The 8,349-nt window shown below is 47.3% G+C and overlaps 1 long non-coding RNA gene across 1 annotated transcript in view; it reads left to right on the top strand.

Moving 5' to 3' along the window:
• The window catches only part of LOC137228841 (uncharacterized), a 70,023-nt gene that overhangs the window by 9,633 nt on the left and 52,041 nt on the right, over positions 1 to 8,349 (top strand). The gene's annotated exons all lie outside the window — the stretch shown is intronic.

The following is an 8,349-nucleotide window of genomic DNA, read 5'->3' as shown; positions in this document are numbered from 1 at the left end:
TTATTTTCCATCTTGAATAACTTAATTTAAAAAAATAAGATATTGTATTGAGAAAAAGAAAAGGAAAATATGTATACTTACAGGCTGATAATCTCCCCTCTGCTGACTTACACTATTATTTTCCATCTTGAAATTGAATGCCTGCTTTATAAATCATTTATCACCAAGAACTTTGGAAATAGTCATTCTCTGCTAGCGAACTTTATGTGTATCCTTCCCAGTCTTTAGAATCCCAGTCTAACTAGCAAAAAAAAAAAAAAAAAAAAGAAAAAGAAAAAACTACATCATTCTTCTTTACCAGAACGTCAAGTCCTATGATTTCTAAATTGTTACAAATATAACATGAGATTAGTGAAAAGAAGTGAACGTTTCTTGAAACGGGAGTTAAGTTGGTCAGGGTGTTTAGGGGGAGGGAGAAGGCAGTGTTAGCAAGCCAGGGAAATAACACAGGAGAAAGGACTCCTCAGACAAGAACGCTGGGGAAGGGTTGTTTGAAGGAGTATAGCTGAACCCTAAGCTGGGCACTCATGACAAGTTGAATAAAATGTGCAAAATTGGGAGCTAATGAAAGCCATATGACCAGATATGCTGTTTTGTATGCAGGATTTAACATGCATAAAATAAACTTTTCACTGTGCCCACAAGCAAAATATAGAGGCTCTGGCCTCCTGATGTGTAGTTTAAGCAGGTTCCTTTAGGACACCAGAAGTCTGTCTCAGGGGGTCTGTCCTGGCTAAACACAGAGAAAGTGTGGGTGCTGAGCTGTGTATTGGGGTGGGGGGAGTGTTCTGAGAATTGCATATGCAGAAATGAACTAGGAAATAAAATCTTTAGGTTGTACAGGAACAGAGGGAATCTGAGAAGGAAAGATAGAAACTGGATCAGTGTTGGTTAACTCCAAAGCTGCCCATCAGTTTCAAACTGGACGGAGCCAGCCCTCTCTAAGAAAGGAACTTCCCCAGCCTTTTCGCATGAGCAGTCCAGGACAGCAGTGTCCGGCCGGGCATCTAAACGCACCCCTCCCCCCAACATGAACGTTGGTGTCCTGGAAATACCACCATGTTTATGAGTTTGGGGGCACAAACCAACCCGGATGAGACCCTGATTCCACTGCTTACTAACCAGATAACATCGGGCCTCAGTGTCTTCATCTATAAAGTGGGATCCACAATACTCCACTGCAGGGTCAAGCACGGTGCTCAGCAAATACTAGGTGATACGATTTAGGAGATGCCCCGGTGCCTCCCTCTGAACATCTGTGTCACAGGAATCTGCGGCACCCCGACCAGAGGCGACACCCTCTCTCGGGTGACTCAGATCGCGTTGGCCACGGATGCCACCGAAGGGCCCACCTGCCTAGGTCAGCCCACCAGCTGTGATGTCATTCTCCACCTGAATCCCCAGCCTCAGAGCTGAGCCACGCTGGAAATGCCTCCTCACTCAGTGGAAATGAGGTGGGAGTGGGAGGGGAAGTTGGCAGGTTAAAATAACTTCTGTCGACTATTCTGGATGGCGGAATGATCTTTTCCGTCCCGGACTCCAGGGCCCAGGGGCGGGGAGCTGGTTCGCCCAGCTCCTGATACGCATCTCCCGTTCCTTCCTCGGCTTGGTTTCTCTTTCACTTCCTGCCCCCCTCCCCCCGCGGCTCCCCGACCCCGGCCCTGCGGTCCCGCTGCTCGGCCTGCTACCGTACCTTGAGCAACACCTGCTGGCAGCTCCCGGGGATCACGCCGGATCGCGGCCGCTGCTCGGGCCCGGCTCGCGGGGCCGGAGTCCGGGCCAAGCAGTGCGCAAGCGGCCGCCTCTATTTTTACCCCGAGCACCAGCAAGGGCAACTTCTTTTAAGAGCAGCTCTTGATTTTTTCCCCCCTTTTGGCAGCTAGAGAATTCAGAGAGGGAGGGGGGAAAAAATCACTGATCAGTGAGGGCGGCTGGGAATCTCTGAACCCAGCCATCAGGGCTCAGGGTTGAAAGCACGGCCAATGTCAGGGACCGGGACCGGGACCTGCGGGCTGGCTCCGGGGCGGACAGACGCGCGCGGGGAGCGCTCCTGCCCCGCCGGCTCTGTCCCCTTTCCGATCGCGGAGCCGGGTCCTCCCTGCCAGTGCGCGAGCGCGGTGGCCCGCTGCCACCGCGCTTTTCACCTAGTGCAGGCGGCCTGATTTACTGGCGACTTCACAAAGCTCCCCGACTCCTCGCTGGAGCCTTTTGCAGGGCTCTGTTCTCGCCGGGAGGAGCGGCCCCTGGAGAACCCGGTAGAGCAGCTTGCTTCGAGGAGCCGGGAGGGAAACTGTGGTACCTTATTTTACTGTAATTGCAAAAGGCGCGATGTGCCAGAGATGTATATTTAGAAGTTGTATGTTTCTACTTTTATGTAAATGGAGCAATTAGGGCCTGTCTTGCTGCTGCGAAACTCCAGGGCTTGTGCCTTGCTGGGAAAGCTGGTGTTTTCAATCACAATTAGTGAGCTGGTCAAAAACCAAAGTTCCTTTAAGGATAAGGGCTCAGTGGTGTAAGCGGGGGAGAGACCAGCGTCCCGGTACCATCCTGGGGCCCGCGGTGACACACACCTTGGGGCACGGCTAACCTATAGTGGCGTTTACCCGTGGCAACAGCTGTCCCCGTACAAAGTTGGCATAGATCAAGGAGCGAGAATGTTCATTTTTTCTTCTCAAGCAAACCGTCTGTCCTTCGGCTTCCATCCATGCTATTAATTGGTCTCTTTACTCACTACTCCTGGAACAAGGAGACAGGCCTAGAAAAGGGGCCCGTTTTTCACGGCTCTGTGGCTTTAGCTTTGCTGTTATTCTGTTTCAAAAAAATAAATAAATAAAACACCAGGAGGCGTGAACGCCCCAAGCAGGTGACTGGGAAGTTGTCATCTGATTCAATTGAAATGGCACGAGGCTGCGGGGTTCAGAGCACTGACTAGGCTGCTGACGACTCAGGGTGTTTTAGTTCCTTCCTGTGAAAAATCTGTTCCCCCAAAAGCATGATTTCTGGTTCATCCCGTCTGGGAAACGGAACATAAAACGTGACTAGAGGGAGAAATCAAAAGGACTCGAGGTGTTCTCAGCAGCTGACGTGTTATTCTGGGCTCAAGGCAGGAAAACCTTGCCCCAATGGGGAGTGGACTCCCTCGAGAGGCAGCTCGGGATCCAGAAAACGTGGGCGGGATCCAGAGTGATATTTGCTGCAGCGAGATTTCTGGAGTCTCATCAAATGGTTTGGGTTGAATGCAAGATTGGCAACCCCTGCCTGTTTCCTGGACAGCTGGAGTCTGCCCATTGCCTGGGATCTAGGTTAGGTAGAGAGATTTGGGACAATGAAGGATGAGCATTTCACATTCCAAACTGAGTTAGGAAGCTGTTTGCTTTTATGTCAAATCAATGAATGAATACAGCTAAACAGAGAGAGAGGGGGAAACATTAAAATTCCTCCAAGGGATGGACTGAGAGATTGAGATGAGCAGATGCAGACTATTATATATAGGATGGATAAACAACAAGGTCCTACTGTATAGCACAGGGAACCATATACTTCAATATCCTACGATAAACTATAATGGAAAGAATACGAAAAAAGAACGTATATATATGTGTAACTGAATCACTGTGCTGTATGGCAGAAACTGTCCATCAACTATACCTCATCAAAATAAAATTTTAAAAAATCCTCCAAAATTCATTAGAAGACAACAGGGTCAGAAATAGTTAATCCAAAACTCTTATTCCTAAGCCTCCCACTTCTCTGAGAACCACCAGAATATCCCACAAGGCTTTGTGCTATGCGCAACTGCTCTGTTTTAAGCGTATTTGGAAGTGCCTTATCTGAACCAAGGGAACCCAGATGCTAGAACTAAAATGACTAAGGAAAGAAAACCAAAACCAAAACCAAAACCAAAACCAGGGCTTCCCTGGTGGCGCAGTGGTTGAGAGTCCGCCTGCCGATGCAGGGGACACGGGTTCGTGCCCCGGTCCGGGAAGATCCCACATGCCGCAGAGCGGCTGGGCCCGTGAGCCATGGCTGCTGAGCCTGCGCGTGCGGAGCCTGTGCTCCGCAACGGGAGAGGCCACGACAGTGAGAGGCCCTCATACCGCAAAAAAAAAAAAAAACCAAAACCAAAAAAACCCAGTAAACAAACTGCTATCTCTCCATCTACAGCAGTGGTTCTCAACTGGGATGAATTTACTCCCCAGGAGACATCTGGCCATGTCTGAAGACATTTTTGCTTGGCCTAACTGGGAAGGGAGGTGCTACTGGCCTCTACTGGGTAGGAGCCAGGGATCCTGCTAAACGTCCTAACAACGCACAAGACAGCCCTCACAAGAGAGAAATTACCGGCCCCAAGTGTTAATTGCTTTTGCAGTTGAGACACCCTTGTTTAGAGTTATCATTTAAAAGTTTCACCCACTTTCCTTCCCATCCATGACCCAAGGGGCCTTAGCAACCAGGCAAGAGACTAATAATTCAAGGGATTCTGCTTCCTCATGTGTCTGGTGCTTCCTGATGAATGGAGGCCCACACCACACAGCAGATACTGACACAGTGACGGTACCTCTCAGGCGTCCTCACCAACTTTCCAGTGTGGCCTCCATGTATTCCCTGATGGCTTTGTGTTCTAGTCAGAAGCAGAATCTTGGTGACCAGCAACCAAATGAGATGAGCTGGCCCCCACCCAAGTCGTTAGGAGGCGACAGATCATGGAAAACAAAAAGTGAATGAGGAATGAGTTATTCATTTGAGCAATTCGGTATCAGAGAGATCCACGCACTAGTGAATTCCCTGAAGTTAAATTCACAAAAGCGAGATTACCATGCCTTGCCCCCAGAGCAAACAAATATGATGTGGCTGGTTTTATTTGTTTAATACCTCAGGGGAATGACACACAATCAGTATCCACAGAGAGAAAACAGAATGCTTTGCTAAATCCTAATGCATGTTCCAAGCAAGACTATATTCTCCAGACTTCCTTAGGAAGGCCACAGGCCTTCAGGTGTTACTCTCTTGTGAGAGTTGGGGGAAGTGTTGTGAAGGATCCCACATCAAGGAAAATCATCATCATCATCAACAAATATTGCTGAAACCCAAAAAAGGGGATTTGCCTGGATCTAACTAGCTTAGATGTGAAATGCTGTTGTCCGTACGATGAGGCCAACTTCCCAGGCTTATCGTTTAGTCCCTGAGTGACCTGGATCATCTAGAGAGGAGAGGGTCCGTCAGAGACTGTGCTGAGATGAACAAAGCACGAGGGGAATGTCTTAGACACTCGGAAGCCATCTCATCAACTCCAACACCTGAATCACTGTCTCCTCAGGTAAATGGTTATTTTAGAACCAAAGGCCAAATGCTTCAGAAAAGCCCGCATTTCTTCCCAAGAAGTAACCATTTAGTACTTGTGAAAAACTCAATCTAGAGAGAGAAACCTCTAGAGAAAAATAGATATTGAAAAAGAGGAGATAAAAAAACAAAACCCAACACTAACGCAAATGGAATAAACATGCCCTCAAAGGCCTTCCTGACCAACATATATTTCCAAATTGTTTATCCAAACTCAGTTCTAATCCAATCAGGAAACATCTGGTTGATCATCCTATTGCCCCAGAAGACTACGAAAAGTACTTACAAGAGAACGGATAACAGATTGTCCTAATCGTGTTTCTCACCTGGATGCCCTTGGGTTAAAAGTTCCATGTTGCTGACTTGAGGACATATAGGCTTAGCCTATAGATGCCATCGGACTGTCGAAAGCAGAAATCTTGATCCTAATCCAGTGTCGTCTCTCCACAGAGATGCCCCACAGCTTGCTCCCAAGTGGCAGCTTTGGAGGGAAGACACAGAAAAGGCTGGGGGCAGTCCTGTGTGTATTTCTTTTTATCAGTGAATTGCTGCCTCCCTCGTGTGCTAATAGAAAGAGTCCAAAGGTTCTGCCCCTCTATCAGAGCACCTCCAGGGCCCATCCAGGCCTGCAGGATGGGAGTGCCCTTGTTCTGGGCACGGTGTTCTTTCATAGACACTGGCAGTGTGCTCTGGCAGTGCCTTGGCTTGGTGAGTAAATATTTACAGGTGCCCCACTCTAATTTTAGGAAGGTCAAGTTTGCAAAGGTGCCTTGGCAGGCAGGACTTCTGTTAGTCTTTATCAGCTTGGAAAAGCAAACTATAATTAAGCACAGTGTTTGGAGAGTTTCACTGAAATCTCTGGAGTCTACAACTAGCCTTAAACTTTCAAAAATTAACTTACGGCCACTGTCCCTTTTTTTTTTTGATATTCATCGAGTTCCTCTTTAAAGGCGATATGGAATGATAGAGGAAGGAAGAGCCATTGTATGTGAAGGAAAAAGGCTTCAGAACACGTCTCTCCCAACAGGCCAGGGGTGATTTTGTGATCACTTAATGAATGGGAATTCATTAGAAGTACAATCCTGTACTTTTGCATCATTTGAGTATGAAATGAGGATAAATAAAACGGTACTCCCTGTAGAAAAGAGTTCACCCAGTAAGTTCCCCAAATTTCAAGGAGCTTTTGTTTTATTAGATGCTGTTAGTTTCATGTTAGTCACAGGGAAAAAAAAATGCCCACATGCACACGCACGACTAAATGTAGTCAGTTTGCTCAGCTGGTGCTGAAGTCACTACTGCCCACTAGGAGTGAGTTACTGTAATAATCCCCCTTTTATTAATCATAGGCTGGAGGAAGCAGAAAGTGGGTGACATCATTAGGCAAAGGGCCGGCTAACTCATGTTCCAATTTACTCAGCTTTATTATAACATCTCTCAAGTGTCATATGAAAGCGATTAGCATTTCACACTTTCCTCCTCTGAGCCGTCATCCCTAACCTTCAAATCCAAACTCCCATAGAAAAGCTAAGCTCTCAGATGGAGACACATAGAGGCCAGATCTCACCGAGGGTCCTTGTCCCAGGGAGGAAGGTCCTGCTCAGAACACCTGTTCCTGGTCTTAAGATGCAGATGAAGGTGGTCCCTAGAACCACAGCATCCCAATAACTCGTGGCTTACTCCAGCCTCTGACGGCAGAGGACAGCTCATCCTGAGGAGGACCAGAGGACCTGGGTGGATGCAGCTCCCCATGGCCTCATGGTAACCAAGGGCATAGGCTCTGTGCCCCAAGGATCTGAAATGTGAAAAGCACCATTGGAAGCCATGCTCAAAGGTGGTGGTCAAGTGTGTGGGCCCCGCAGCTAGACAGACTGGGTTCAAATTCAGCGTTCGACACTTTTGAGCCGCGGGATGCTAGACAAATTACCTATCCCTAGCTCAGTTCCTAACGAATGCTGATAATACCAGTATCTCCTTCATAGGATTCTTGTGAGGAATCAATGAGTTAATGCCTGCAAGGCATGGAGAACGTGCCTGGCAGAGAGTAAGTGCTACTTAATAGTGTTACTTCTCCTTTCTCTAAAAGACTTTGCTGACTGAACTGACCTTTCTGGATCCTGCCGTGTAGACCACTGGAAAGATGGGCAGATGTGCTATAAGAAGGTATTGGGCAGACTGGTCCTGGTGAGCCCCGACTGCACGTTTGGGCCATATCACTGGCTTGACCATTACTAGTCAGTCCGCCTCGTTTCCCCACGTCCTATTTGTCCAATAAGGAACTTCTGACAACTGAAAAAGACATGTGACTAAAGTCAAAAGGAGACATTGGTTTGAAGATGTTCAAGAGCTCAGACTCAAGATACTGTGGTTCCTTTAAAACGTTTTGAACAGACAAAATTGTCAAGCTGGGAAGTGGTACCCGCTCTCTCTGCGTAAGTTAAAAAGGAGCGTCTCCATGATGTGTGTGCATCAGAAAAAAAGATGTTTTTATCAGGGCCGGGTTATACTTCATCCTCTTAAACTTGGGCCCTCGCAGAAGCATTTTATAAATGTCTTCACTCCTCCCTTTACTTGCAGTCCCATCCTGAGGGTATTTTAAGGAGTCAAAATAAAGCTTACTTAGGTGTGTGTGACAGACAGAATGATAGACCAAAAGAGAAGGCTGGGGCTCTGTAATATTTAGATAGTGATGAAACTGTCTCGATGAAACAGAGTGCAGTAAGTACACTTTATTACTTGGGTAGTTTATTACTTGGGTTCACCTTTGCCCAGTGTTGAATTATAAGCACTCTAATAGGTGAGAGGTTTGGTTCCCAAAGATCAGCAGCTGTTGCAGGAAGGAACTGCCAGACCATATTCCATAAGTGAAATAGTCATACATTACACAGCAACTTTAGGATCTCCAAACTGGAAGCTTCCTTCCGACAGCAAAGGATGCCAGGATATCTGCTGCCCCCTAACTGATACCATGAAGAATAGCAGGTCCTTTTCAAGAAGCAAAGTTCAGGTACT

The sequence above is a fragment of the Pseudorca crassidens genome, chromosome 8 (assembly GCF_039906515.1).
Source record: "Pseudorca crassidens isolate mPseCra1 chromosome 8, mPseCra1.hap1, whole genome shotgun sequence".
Taxonomy (NCBI): domain Eukaryota; kingdom Metazoa; phylum Chordata; class Mammalia; order Artiodactyla; family Delphinidae; genus Pseudorca; species Pseudorca crassidens.
Note: the sequence above shows the minus strand (reverse complement) of the source record. Positions and strands in the feature narration are given on the sequence as shown.